This window comes from Accipiter gentilis, chromosome 30 (assembly GCF_929443795.1).
Source record: "Accipiter gentilis chromosome 30, bAccGen1.1, whole genome shotgun sequence".
NCBI classification, from domain to species: domain Eukaryota; kingdom Metazoa; phylum Chordata; class Aves; order Accipitriformes; family Accipitridae; genus Astur; species Astur gentilis.
This window is the reverse complement of record NC_064909.1, coordinates 3,816,704-3,831,465: the sequence shown is the minus strand read 5'-3', so window position 1 is coordinate 3,831,465 and position 14,762 is coordinate 3,816,704.

The window sequence follows — 14,762 nt, the reverse complement described above, 5'->3', positions numbered from 1 at the left end:
GGAGTTTGCCACTGGCCATCTCAGGAGCACGGAGACTGTAGGAAACGTGAGGCCCACAGTGTAAATAAAATGTAGGCTCTTTAATTGTGGCCTAAGGGTCTGCTGAGGAGCAGGGACTTGAATGCAAGGATTTCAGGTCCCAGAGAACCTGACCACCATACCGCTTATTTCTCTATATGTCCACTGAAGTATCGGGTATCTGTAATTGATTAAATTCTTCATACTCTTTTTAGTTACATTCAGTTTTCTACAAAGGCAGAAGAAGTGGTCATTCAGAGCATCCTCTCTCTGCTGTATGTTTTTATGCCTCCTGGTTCCTTGATCTCTTTCTCTCCCCTTTCTCTGTTCTTATGTCTCCTTTTTTCCATCTGCATTTTCCTCCAGCAGCACCCATTTCCTGTGGGTTTCATCACCACCCCCACCCTCCTTCCATCTGTTGAAGAGATCAGCCACGAAGTTAACTTGCAATTACACTAGCAGTGAAATTACACCAACACTTACAGCGGCATTACTAAGCATTAAAGCGAACACGCCAGTGAAATTAATGGGGTGGGGGAATTCACCCCTCTCACAAACAGGTTGTCAGCCATCGCAGGTAGATAAAACAGTAGCTTCTCAGGTATTTCGAGGCCAGGGTCCTCTCTTGGTAGCCTAGAGAGGCAGAATTGCTTTCCAGCAGCCTAGCTGACACTCTCTGCAGCCTGCACGTGCCATGAGAGGCAGGGAAATACATCAAATGACCGGCCGCAGCTGCGGGCTGTGACTCTGACACCTCTGACAGAGCAGTAATGGGAATTGACTGTAATTTCTCTGTTGTAATGGTCCAGTATAGCTCTATCAACTTGGACTTTTTAACATGATAATTCCTCTCACTGGTATAGAGAGATTTGTCAATGTTTGTGCACTGTGGTTTGTTCCCTGCCTCCCCCCCCCCCCCCCCATGCTGAAATGTAGTCTTATAAAAGTCCACTTTCAGGATTGGGGCAACAAATTAGAAAAGTAATTTGAGTTACAAGGTTAGATAAGCTGTATATGCCAGCAATTTTCACAGTTACTGTATGTGGTATATTAATATTATGTAAATTGAATTTATTCTTTCATTTGAATAATACTTTAATGGATCATGTGGACTGATGTATACAGACTACTGTGCAATGGTATAAAATGCTGTAGCTGCCTCCTCAAGTTTTGCTATGTCATTTCTGTGTGGATTATAGTAATAATTCGAACAACCTAATTAGAAATTAATTGCAAATTTTATAAGTGAATTTCTGAGATAAGAAGAAAAAAGTTCTTTATGTATAGCAAGTATCAAAACTTAGCATTTACCTAACTGCTTCATACAGACAGAAAATAGCTCACAGCTGATTTTGCATAATGCGTCTAATTTTTTCCAGCTTTGTCTGTAATAGAGAACCCACCACCCTGAGAAAGACTTTATCCCCAGCTCCAACTTTATGGGAATAAAACTGGGGTTGTAAATCAATATTTAGCCACCCAGATATACTTGGAAGGCCCATTCAGCTCTCAGCAAGGAAGAACGTTGCTGTGTGCAAAATTTTAAGGTGCTAAATGAGACATACCTATTTCTGGTAACCTGAGAGCATCTATTGATCAAACAACCCAGAATGCTGAGAATTGGGAGGAATTGGGCAGACTGGTCATCCAGCTACCCTCGCTTCACGTGGATGGCAGCAGCAGTTAGGAAAAAATAGAGGTTTGTTGAGAAACCTCTGTGTTGGATGGAAGACACCGTCTCTAATATAACACAGCTGTGGGAATACCTGCGCTTTTTCCTTGCATGGTGAAAGCCTTGCCCTGTACTTTGTGCCTGATCCCTGAAGCACTCACACCTGGACTGCATAGTGCCTGTAAATCCCTGGGATGGCACTTCTTTCCCTACAGAATAGGACAGGAATTCCTTCCACCACTTCGGTTTCTGTGGGAAGTGCATAGACGAGAGCACTACATGGTCCAAGTCCCAGGTAGAAGGGACTACATCACACGCTTTCAGAATATTATGTTGCGTAGCTGTGTCAATGCTGAAGGCGATGCAGGCATATCCAAATTAGCATTTAAGTAACTCAGATATGGATAGCAAGCCAGCTCTAACAGTGTGATGCTTAACATGAACTGCTGGACCCACTCAAGAAGCCATTCAGGTTTGCAGTTAGCAGATACAAAGCTCTATTGTGGGGATTACATGGCTCCCCTACTCGAGGCTAGATGTTGTAAAGCTGATTCAGGTGACTTAAACCTGAGTCTTTAACTATATTGTGACCACTCACTAAAATGAAACAAGACGGGAAAGTCCAAATAAGTGGATAGGTGCACTCGCATAAAACCGAGAGAGGCTGGAGGAAGATGTGAGATCTGATCATAGGCTGTAGGCTAGGATTAAGAGTAGAAAGCCAGGGGGACTCACAATCTTTTTTGTTTTGTTTTGTTTTTTTAAGAGTTAAACAACTGCTTCCATTTTATGAGGATTTCCGATGGAACTTTGTCCATAAACCTGCAGTATTTTCTGGACTCCTGTGAGGAAAACAGCTCTAGGTCTTCATCTCACCAGCATATCAGTCTAGAATATGAGAAAGCTGCCTGGGCAGAGGCAGTAGGAGATCCCTTTCTAAACCACATTCTTGAAATACAAGAATAAAAGGCCCTCAACACTAAATGAGCAAGATCTTGCTTTTCCTGTGTTTCATTTTCTAAAATACCTTAATAGGAGGGAAAGCATAAAACCTATATTTGCTCCAAGATAACAGAAATCCCACAGTCATCATCTATAGCACAGTCCTGTTTTCCACGGACTGGAAATAATAACATAACACTTACAAGAGGTAGCATAAAGTCCAGGAAACTGCAGAATGTATTCCAGTGTCTTCAGATTCTGGAAAGGCAGCTTTTTCTTTCCTTTGATGAGCTGTAAGAGAAAGAGAAAGTCTTCAAGAGTCACCTGTACTTCCACACATAGGCCAGAAGCCTTCATCCCTGAGAACCACCACACAATTATTATTGTCACAGCACTTACAGCTGCACTGCATGAGTCACAAGCCATTTAAATTGCATGCTGCATTTCTGCGGACATGGTAATGAACCTCAGTCTTGAATGCAGACTCTCTTCAGTTTGAAGAATATGACCAAGAAAGTACTTGCAAATGCGCAGTGGCTAGGATTTTGCCATTTTCAGTGGGAAAACACATGCTTATTCACCAATCAGGCTATGCCATTGTTACTGGTTGGTTTCAGTTTCCCCAAAGCTGAGCCCACAAAATACGGAGTGAAGAAGGAGCATGATGGAATTAATAAACTTGACAAAATGCATCTGAGCAACTGTTTAAACTTCCCCTCATGTGAAGATCTAGGAAGACAGTGGTCAAGGAAGAACTTGGTAATTCTCCATTTTGATGGGGAGAGATGGCTAGAGGAAAAATATGTACTTCCAGGTCTGAAGACAATTAGTTTTGGTGGCTTGCTACATGGGAGGTTCTCATCATAACATATTTTTTCTTTATTAGCAAACAAAAAATAACAGAATAATAGCTAACTCCTATTAAAAAATTACTGGGGGAGGCAAAGCAGTGCTTATAATAGAGTTATTGCTGCAACCTTAATTAGGGCATAGTGCCAAATATGTCTGTGATGAAATCCAAATCAATGTAATGATGCTTTCCCATTACCTTTTTTGGGGGGGAATGAAATGTTACAAAATATTTTGCATACTTCCTATTGGGGACCAGGGCGTATGGGACTGATTTACAACAGAACGCAAAAGTATTTTGTTTAAAATTGGTGCAGGCAGACAGACAGCTGCTGGAACTGAAGGTTAAAATATGTTTTCATTTTCTAATGACAGTAAAGGATGAAGCACTTCTCAACTATAAAATTTCAAATAGAGTATAGAATCTGACTAATCTAAACATAGTATATATACTTCCCTTTTTCACCCAAATAGACATAGTTTCACCTAAACCAAAACTGCTCTGGAAATTCAAACCATGTCACTTAGCCTTGCGCTCTAAGGTCCTGCATGTTTAAAGTGATTTTTGTCCACATACAGACAGCTGAAGAACCCCACCTCTCTTGAAGTCAGTAGGCATTTCGCAGGCTTTCTTTCAGTGGGTCACATCCTGAGCATCTTATTCACTTTTTCCTCTATTTGTGCTCAGGCATGCTTTCAGAGGAGTTTATCCACATAAGGGCTGACTAAATACAGAGCAAACAGTTCAGAAGTTGGCTGCCTTTTATAAATAATGATTCAAAGGTTTGATTTAGCTACAGATGAGCCTGAGCCACAAAAATTGCATCTAGCTCCTAACTGTGTCAACTCCCATGGCAGAGAATTTTTTCCCCCAAGATGTTTTATCTCAGCCGAAGCTGGGCCTGAAAAGTTTATGCAGAAAGACAAACTGTGAATCAGAAGCCTGTATCAGTGCTTTGGGTGAAGTACTTACCAAGATAGCCTGCAGCCACATGCCAGCTTGCCATTGACCTTTTATCTGCATAAATAGTTGTGACCTTTGGGCTGCTCAAATTAGTGCTAGCTGCTCAAGCAGTCAAGTATCACAATCCTGTTCTGCTCAGGCCGCATCTCTTTGCCTCTAACTGCTCATGCCATCTCCTTCTGCTGGGCGATGGAGGTAGGTGGGGGCATGGGGCAGCTTTCTTACCTCTGTGGACATCCTCAGCCTCGGAGGAAATCCACCACTGGCTGGGTAAGACCATACTAAAGCCTCACTACATTGACTGAGCGACACAGTGAAGGAGCTGACAATCTGCCTTTAGACTGACACTTTTCTATAGGGCACAATAAACATTCACTTTCGCTCTTGCTTTAATTCGTTGTGTTCTCTTATTAAAATAAGTCCTAAAGAAGTTTTGAAATCAAAATAAATGCATTGTTACCAAAAAAGTTATTCTTTTCCTAAGCCTCAAAGTGCGTGGTTTTTGCTTTGAAACTGCAGTAGATCACTAAATCACAGATCTCTCTTTAAAATATAATCTACTTTTTATTCTGTGGACTGTATGCTTTATAGGGTTTAATGCCCATTATTTTCAGTAGACCAGAGCTAGCAAGTTCCCTCATTTAAATAAACATTTAGTCCTGTTTCAAAATGCATCATTTGTGTCCCTGAAACTACAGCAGTTTTAGAGTTATTTTTGGAAATAAGTATTCACACAATTTAGAAGCACTTTTTTTTTTCCAATTGTGTAGAAGACATCCTTTGGTTGTTTAAGTGACAATATTGACTAGGCCTAGGAAAAAAACCAACGAGTGGGATACTTTTAAGGATGTAAAGCAGGAAAAAAATACAAACATATTCAAGGTTCTCCAAGATGATGACTGCACAGACACATTTAAAAGGGAGGTTACTATCCCTGGAATTTGCTCCAAAGCTCTTTATTTCTGATTTTCTTTAACTAGGGCTTTTTTCTCTTTGGCTTTTTCAGTTATGGGATAGCAGATACCAAGTGTATTTTTCAACCTGATGTACATTGTCTGCTTTAAAAATTCAGTTGACTCCTATTACACATTCTGGAGACATTTTTAATTGCACCAAGAAAAACTGTCAGGCGAGTAGTGAGATGGCTAGTCACTAATCCCTGTGTTTTTAAAACTAAATTTGAGGGAGCCATCCTGCAAGTAAGAGTGGCAGCTGCATGCTGAAGCACACGCTGGCCACCTTGGGCAGACATGTTGGAAGGGAACTAATTGTTCTGCTGCATCAGGTCCTTCAGCTCCACACCAATGTCTAGCCCACAGTGGTTGGAGCGTGCTGAATTTCACCCCAATTTTCAGGATTAACTTCTCGCTGGAAGGGCTGCAATGCCACCCATATGGTCCTTGGTCAGCCACCCAAAAAGCAAGTGTCCTGCCTCTCTCCCAGGAGGATGATTTGGACAAGAGCTGCGAGCTCTGAGAACGAGTCGGGAGAGTGCAAGACTTGCAGACATGTCGTTATGCTGTGCAGCTGGAGCGGGTGCAGGAGAGGATAAGGGCTTCTTGCTCCTATTTCTGTGAGCAGTTGCACAGAAACAAGACCCTATGACTCTCAAAGTCTATTTGCCAAACTACAGCATCTCCCTCTTCGGTTATGCCTAAGAAAGGATGTCTGTGTTTCACCAGAGAAGCAAATGAAGGGAGGGCTTGCCTGCAGCCTTCTCCTCTGCAGCCACTGAGCCCCTTACGCACAAGCTGCGTTACAGCTGCAGAGAGGAAAAAACGTGGGCTACCCTTGCTGAAACATTGGCAGCACATCACTGTTTACAACTGGAATTCTTGCTGCCTGCTTTTACTAATGATAACTTAGGACAGGAATAGGAAACTTCACATGATGATGAGGTCAACTTTTTTTCACTTGTCCAGTGCCCCCAGACAAGCACAAAGCTGCTGAAGTTAAGATTTATGATTGCTTGCAAAAAATTGAGCTTGAGCCATGATTTTTAGCTGGCTCTTTCGTGTTATCTTCTATAGCACTTCCAACAGTGTACTCATTTGAAACATTTAAAAGCAATTTGGTTTGCTTTCATTTGTTCCTCATTTCAGCTCTCCCACCTTGATTATCTGTGTATCTGTACCAGGAGCAATTTTAACTTGACCCATTCTCGAGTAAATGAGAAGGCAATGCATGTGTTTGCAAAGTGTGTTTCACTTGTGTTTTTCATCTGTGGTTAATATTAAATCTATTGAATTACATAAATAAGTAATTCACTTACAAACCTGTCAAACCAATAGTAATTTCTTCCTCTCGGAGTTCACAGCTCTGAGGTATCCCTTCTAATGGTTTAATTTCCTTTTGTGTACCTAGAGATAAAAGCAGTCACCTACACAACTTTCATGTGTGGACGAGGGAGGGGTGCTCAGCTGTTGTTCTCCTCTGCCCCCATCCCACTACATGCAACATACATAAATGTGCATAAAAATATAGCATGGGAATAAAATAACCACTTTGCATGTCACTTCTCCTGTGGTGGTTTGTGCATGTGAAGTAGACTCCTGCTCGGCCTTCTGGTTTGGATAACAGCCCTGTAAAATCATTTCTACCAAGAGACTAGGGATCTGTTTCTGTTCTCATGCAAATGAAATTAGTGGAATTATATACGCATAAAATCAGGGGCAAATGAGAGGAAACTCTTGTTTGCTCTTTTGTGCTTGTATGGAGTTGGGCTCCTTAAACACAAATAAGGCGATGCTCTCATAAGAGACGGAAAGCATGTCATCAGGCACCTGGCCTTGGGAGGACTAACCAGAGCACTTAAGACTTGCAAGCCATGCGATGCATACAGATAGCTGGGTGTCAAAGAGTGATTTGAAACAAAATAAACTCCCCAAACTGGGAAGCCCCTTAGAGCTAAGCAAAAGGAAACACTAAGCCCAGGGGGTCTAGAGGAAACCCTATCCCTTCTCCACCTTGTCCAGGTGCCTAGATCAAAGCTGCAGGGAACGATCTCCTTATAGCCAGGGATCCTTTCCTACAAATAATTGTGTAGGACCTCTCTTTGGAAGCAACGGTGGGAGTGCTTCCCCTCAAAACCCACCCTGGCACCATTTCAGGCTGTGTGCTGTGCTGGTACTGGGCTATAGCTCTTCATTCGTGGGAATTCTCCTCCCTCCACCATTAGCTGCATATGCTAAAACCCTGCATAAGCCATTGTAGTCTCTGGGATCTGGGGGTGGAGAGAGGAATGGAAGAAATCTTGTAGCAGAATATATTTAGCTTCCATCTCTTCCAGGATGCTCCTTCACACCTCTCAGTTAAGTACATCCAGCCCTGTACCGAGTCATGGAAATGCAGCAGAACCAGCAGAGCTTTCTGCCTTGATGAAGGGGCCCAGATTTACACTCCAATAAAGCAGCCTCAGTCCTGAAAACATAAAAGGGCCCCCCAAGTTATTTGACAAAAGACATTTTAAACACAGTCCACAGAAGAGAACCTAAGTTAGTTCCTAATGCTATTCAGCTATACTGACAGGAAAGTAAAATTTTATGGCTGTGCAGAAATAAAAAATGGGATCAAGATTGTTGGCTAAAAAGGCAGAAGTCATGTTTACTAAGCTGCCTTTTGTCTGCAACGTTTGGTCTTTACTGTTTTTCACTTAACAAGACCGCAGAACTTATTACTTGTCCTTAAGGAGTGCTACTGTATGCAGGGAGTAACCAGCTCGTGGTTATGTGCTGTGACCAAAATGCTGACATTTTGAAATGGATGTTATTCATTGCAACCCCTTTGACTGAGGCCATTTCATATGGAAACAATTAAGAGGCAGAAAGCATATCATAACAAAGGAATGAGAAGAAAGATCAGGAAATACAAGCAGATTGGATCATTCTCTAAAAATGGATATGGTATTTACTGTTAGCAGTTATAATAAATCTAAGACTTGTATTGCCACAGGAGAGCAGATATGACTCTGAACTGTAGATTTTCTTATGCAGTCTAAGAGGAAACAGTTCAGATTAATGATGAATGTAAAATTTAGGTCCAAGATAGAATGAAATGTAACTTATTTCATATGTGCGCAGAATGGAGGGAGTCTGAAAAGAATGTGTTGAAAAAGTGGTCACAATGGGAAATTACAGAGAAATAAAAGGCAAATAGGAAATAAAAAAAATCTAGTCCACGTGCATTTCCTTAAAAGCAAGGAGAAAATGAAAATGTACGTTGAAGAGCACTCACAGAGATTTGCACATCTTCTTGAGACCAATCTAAATGCAACTGGAAACAAAAAAAGTCTAAAGAACAAAATCCATTTCTAAGAGGTGCATACTCTTACAGGCAGGAAATACCCAGGAGGAGGGTTTTTTCCCCCACTACTATCAGAGAATGCAAGATAATGACTGGAAAGCATATATTGTAATAAAGAATTCTGAAACACCATTTAATACTTTTGTCTTGTTGAGTAATTAAATTAACAGAACACAGTGCTAAGCAATACGAGATAGACGAGACACTGTCACTCATACAGCTGAGAGGCAGGATGTCCATGTCTCTCAGTTCCTGAAGTAGTCATCTGTATTTGGAGGAAAGTTTGGAAATAATTTTCAGTAGCTACCAACACTAGGTCTCCTAGTGCCGTAACTGCTGTGCCTCAGTGCTGTATGCACACTCACACACAGAATTTCAGTATGTCCCAAAACTTGAGTGAATTTAATTTAAACTTGCACTGTTAGGCAATGACAAATTGCCGTCTAACTCCTCCCTCTTGACCACTGTCTAGGAGACTAATTTCTATTGCCGCTGAAATCAATTTGAGTTTTATGACTGACCTCACTGGAGCCAGGATTTGGGTTAATGTCTTCATGTAAGCAGCTAATGGTTCTTCTGACAATAGCTCGGAACTGGCGTTAGTCAGAGCAGGAATATTTAGTGCTTTGTGATGGGGTGAACATCCCATTCATGCTATCAGCTTACCTGGCAAAGGGGATATCAGGTGTTGTTACCTTCATCGAGCAGAGGGACAGTCAAGGGTGCACCTGAACCTCTGAATGGGACACTACAGACCCAGCATAGTGCCCGCGCTGTCATCCTCCATCATCCTGCCCTCCCTACACACCTCCCTGACCCTCACACTGTGCAATATTCTGCCACCACACTTGTCTGAAGCTATCAGAGCTTCAGAAAGCTGAGACGCCGGGGTGGGTGGTATTTGCCAACAGTGCTCTCCTGCCGGCTGCTTCTCCCTTTCTGGAGAATCACTTGGAGGCAGCGAGCACGCCTCCCGCCACTCATCCCCAGGCCACCGGCTTTAATCACTCAGGGCAACTGCTAAGTTTGCCAGCTGGAAACCCATGCGATTTCCAGTCCTTTCCCAACTTCGGGAAATACTTCCGCCGCAGCAGTAGCAAAGCAGAGCATGGCAGGAGGCGGGCAGTCGGGAGAAGGGGTAGCCGTGCGCAGGATGTGAGCGTCATCCATCTACCCGCTGGCTGCAGGAAGCAGCGGTTGCTGAAGGAGTAATCCTGGGTGCCACTGGCATTTTAGGAAGAGCTACATATTTGACATAGTTTCTCCAGAAGATCCCTTTAAATAGTAAGAGTTTCACGCATTTGTATTCAGAGCTCTTACAATTTTATTTTTAAAGGGGATGTAGGTGTTCACGAACAGTGGGTGTGAGACTGACAGCACTAGACCAGAGCTCTCTGTTTGCAGAACAACTGCTGCTTTGACTACTGTATTGCAAACTGCTGTAATGAAAATAACGAGGATTGAGAGAGTCTTCGCATCCTTGTGCTTATTTTGCTTTTGTCCTTGCAGCTGATGCTGCCCCAAAGGGAACTAGCAGCTAAGATGGCCCATGCATGTGTGCGCGCAGGCATGTTTGTGTTCAAACGCTTGCTAGAACAGACACAAGATTGTCAAGCCTTCCAGACAATAATTACTTTTAAGCTTTAGCAATGCATTTGGATTTTGCAATCCATTGCCACAGAAGTAGCTTTACACATAATGTCATGAGTTCTGTGACACATCCTTAAGCAACACGTTTGGGTCTATTTTTTTTTTTCTTTATTTGCTGACTTTTTGTTCTTAAAAATAAACAGCTTAGACTCAGATACTTGTACCCAACTTTGGAAATATCAAAGGTTCTTGCCAGGTTTCCAAGGACTGGGGAGACTCCTGAAAGCACGCCTGCTGATCTCTTAAAAGAAAACACCCAGAAGTACACTATTTTCCATAGCTGGGGTAGCTTATACCTCTAATCATTATTTAATATGTGACTTTGCAAATGAGAATGATCATATCGGGCTTCCGACCGTTTCTCCCACTCCAGCCCACTCAGAAATACCTTCTGAAAAAAACCTCCATGGCAGAATCCCTCAAAACATTTTAAAAAGCCTCTTTTTATTCCTTACCTGTTCCTTGAGCTATCTATTCTGCACATGATACCGTCAAGAGTGGTGCCAATACAGTGTAGAAACTTTCCCTTTCTTGAGGCACGCCAGGTATATTACTAAATTGAGTTCCTACATTTTCCTCCAAGACTATAGGCATGCAATTTCCTTCCAGCTATTTCTCAGAATCTTCCAGTCCTCATATGTTAATGTGCTTTACTCTTTAGTTCAAGTTATTAGGAAGAATTCTTCTTTAGCCTATATTTTATTTCTTTGCTTCCTTTGAATAATTTAGGGTCAAGTTATCGTTTTCTCTCACTGTTTCTAGTCTTGTGCAGAGATGAGCAAAATTATTCGCATTTTTGTCATTCCCCTTACTCCCCACTGCCAGCTAATTGGAGTGGTTTTGTTAATGTGCTATGCTTGTATGCATAGCCCTCTGCTAACCTTAAGAGTTGGTTTTTTTCCTTGCACATTCAATAGGCAAAATCAGAGGTGGATTAAAGCATCATGCCAGTTCTGGATGCTAGAGAAAACGCAGGCAAGAGCTGCCTGACCCAGAGTCCTTCTGCAGGTGGCATCTGCCTGCCAGATTACAGGGGGCTGTGGTCAGGCAACAACTGGAAGAGACTGGTGCCTTGGACCTGCCTTTTCATGCTTCACCTGGGAAATCTGATTTCCAAAGTTTGTCTGCTTTCATAGTGCTAGAAATTTCTGTTATACAGACAGAAATTCTTTTATAAAAGGAATATAAGTGCTGTTACACAAACAGATCAGACCTGAGGCTCTGAACTAACTGCGAGCCCAAAGACTCAATTTAGGATGATTTGAGGTCTGCCCCTGCAAAGAAACTGTACGCAAACCAGCAACACAGCCTCTTGCTGTGAGGTCATCTGATGCTCCTTGTGTGTTCTCCTGATTTTATGGTGGGATCTTTTGTGATGAGTTTTAGCCCTGCCTTCCTTCTACTCATTTTTTTAAAGTACTTTTGCAGTAGTCAGTTCTCTGAAGCACCATTTTCTTTCCTTGCACTGACTGAGAATCTGGGTTAAAGTGACTGACCGATGTGACAACAAAGGAGAGATTGTCATCAGGTCCAAAGGATTTGATATGCTGTTGGTTATAAAATGTACTCGGACAGCCCAAGTTCTGTGCCAGATTAATATTTGATGTCATTGGACTTGACTGGCTGTAACCGAAAGAGCTGGGGCCATTGCTGGGAAAATGGCCATCTCCCTTTCAGAGGGGAGTTAGGGTTCATAGAAGCTGACAGCCCGATCTTCCATTTACCCATAAGCACCACTCAGTGTGAGCAATGACAATGCAAATTTCCCCATATTTAATCACTGATAGGTCAAATTCTCTTTGCAACCCTTAGGTATTGTGCATACTTTCTATCATCAGCAACAACTTTCTGTCTTCCAACAGTTTAGAGGGTATCGGTGCATGGCTCCTCTCAACAGTAGCTACTCCTGCTGTCCCCCTCTTCCCTCCCCAGCCATCTCCACCTGTCCTAGTGCCTGTGGCAGCAGCAATAGCCCACTTTCTCTAGGAGAGACAATGGCAGCTGTACCAATCTGCCTCAGAGTCCTCTGCTCATTCAGTAGTGGCAGGCACTTTTTAATCGCAGGCACTTTTTAATCACAGTCGCAGACAGTGACCCATACACCAGGTAGAGGGAAGCTGGAAGGGTGCATGTCCAGTTGGTGAAACGGCTCCAAACCAGGCTCTATGGGGAGGACCCCACACCAGGATCCACTCCCAGCATCAGCCTTTCAACACCAGGAGGATTCTGGCTTGATGCCTTGCAGTACTGTGCCAGGCACCCCATCGTGCTCGGGGAGCGCAGGGAGAGTCACATTGGAGGGCAGAATTTTTCCCCAAGTAACATTCATGCATTTGCTACCATTATTTGTTACGAGTCGTTAAACAACACCTAGGATCCAGACTACATATGTGTGAGACCCCCCCCTACATAGTCCATGCAGTAGTCCACTATGCTCAGAAATCCTAAACTCTCACATAAGGAGAAAACAATTTTGGGTTGCATCATCAACACTATCCTAAATGGCCCTGTTTTGTTTGCCTGCTGATCCTTTGTCTTAACTTATCCAAAATATCTCTGGGCTAATGAGGACCACGTGCCAGTGACATTTCATTTAAAAAGGAAAAAAAAAGAAGTTGGTGTTGTGGCATGTAGATACTAAAAAAAGAAATCAAATAAAACTTGGCATTGTAAATGGAAATCAATGGGACTGCAAAACTGTATTTGTTCTAGCTGGCTAGCGTACTTGCCGAGTTCCAAGCTGTCTGTGCTTTTCTGAGGAGGGATAGGGTCTGCTCCATTTGTAATTGTGAGGCTGTTGTGAAATACGACTTGGACCTTTCCACCTTCGAAACAGTTTATGCATACAAGAAAAAATTAAACTTATAACATCCCATGAGACACAAATCCTAGCCCTCGTTTACAGAGAGAATGAAGGGAAAGTGGATATTCTGCCCGAAGCCGTGAAGCAGGTCTCTGTTATAGGTGAAATATTTGGCTTCTGGTCTTATACTGAGAAATTCTGACTCTGTCCCTCTTAAAATTCTTTCAGTATCTAGAAGCAGCAGGCAGCATAGTATCTGAATAATAATAATTAACGATAAAGCACTGTAGTCGATAGCAGGTATTACAGTTGCCCTGTAATTCCATGTGACACCTGAATAGATCTAACTTTCAGCTCAGGGTGTCTGAAGACATCACAGGGGACAGTGTTGCTTCTCGTCTGCACTACACTCAACTCTGCTGCTTTTCTGCAAATCTGATTCTTGATCTTATTATAAATCTTAAAAAACCTATATATGACCTAAAATTCTGCTCAACTGAAACATTTACATATTACCATGTGGAACACATAAAAACATTCTTGTTATGAGCAACCCACTACTACCAACATATCTACAATATCTGTTTTTTGTCTTCTTCCTTATTCTGTAATGTTGATAATGATGATGATTATATTATTATAATATATATAGATTATTATATTACACATAGAAAAAAATAGCATTTCTTACACGTTCTCATTGACTCTCAGTACATGTAATTGCCTTACAAAATCTAAATTGTTCTAAGGATTTTTATCATGCTGAATTGCATTGGTCAAAAGCCCTCCAAAACTCTTTTCCTAGGATTTTCACATGTACAATCCTGAGAACTGAAGTTTTCATTTCATTTTCCAAAGACTGTGGGGCTTTAAACTCATCACCATGAGGATGGGAAGCCAATCAAATGTACCTTGCAAGGATGAAGAAGGTTGTTTTCAGGCTGGAGAAGGTACAACTGAACAGGAAGACTGGGAACCAGAACAAGACCTGCCAGCTCTGACAACAGGATAAGGTGAAAACTAAAAAGAGGAGACAGGTAAAATGAGCACATCTTATTCTTTGAAGTCCAAACAGGTGATGCTTGAGGTTAGAACAATACAGTAAGAGATTATTAGGAGAAAATACAAAGAACCTGGAATTCGCGACTTTTAGCTCTGTGGCCTTCCAGCGCTGTGTCTGTAGAAGGAGCCTGTTCCAGCCACCAGGACTCTCCTACCAAAGAGTTGTGTCTTCTAAAACCATTATCCAAAAATTTTAACCATATGGAGTATGCTATGCAAAGCAGTTATCAAAAATTAGACACTAGCTCTGTCCTTGTTGTTAAATAGAAGCATTTGGATTACTGCAATCAAATATTAAAAAAGCATTCATTACGAATGTGAATTTACATCCCCTCAATTGTAGAAATTATCAGAAGAATATCTTATTTAAAATTAGCATTCTTTAACTAAGGCTTAAAAAATGAATTGATTGGAGCACAACAGCCTGTCTAACTCTTTGCTGCCTTCAGCTCTTGCATGTATTTATTACCAGTCTTTAAAATAAGAACTTTTTCTTAAGA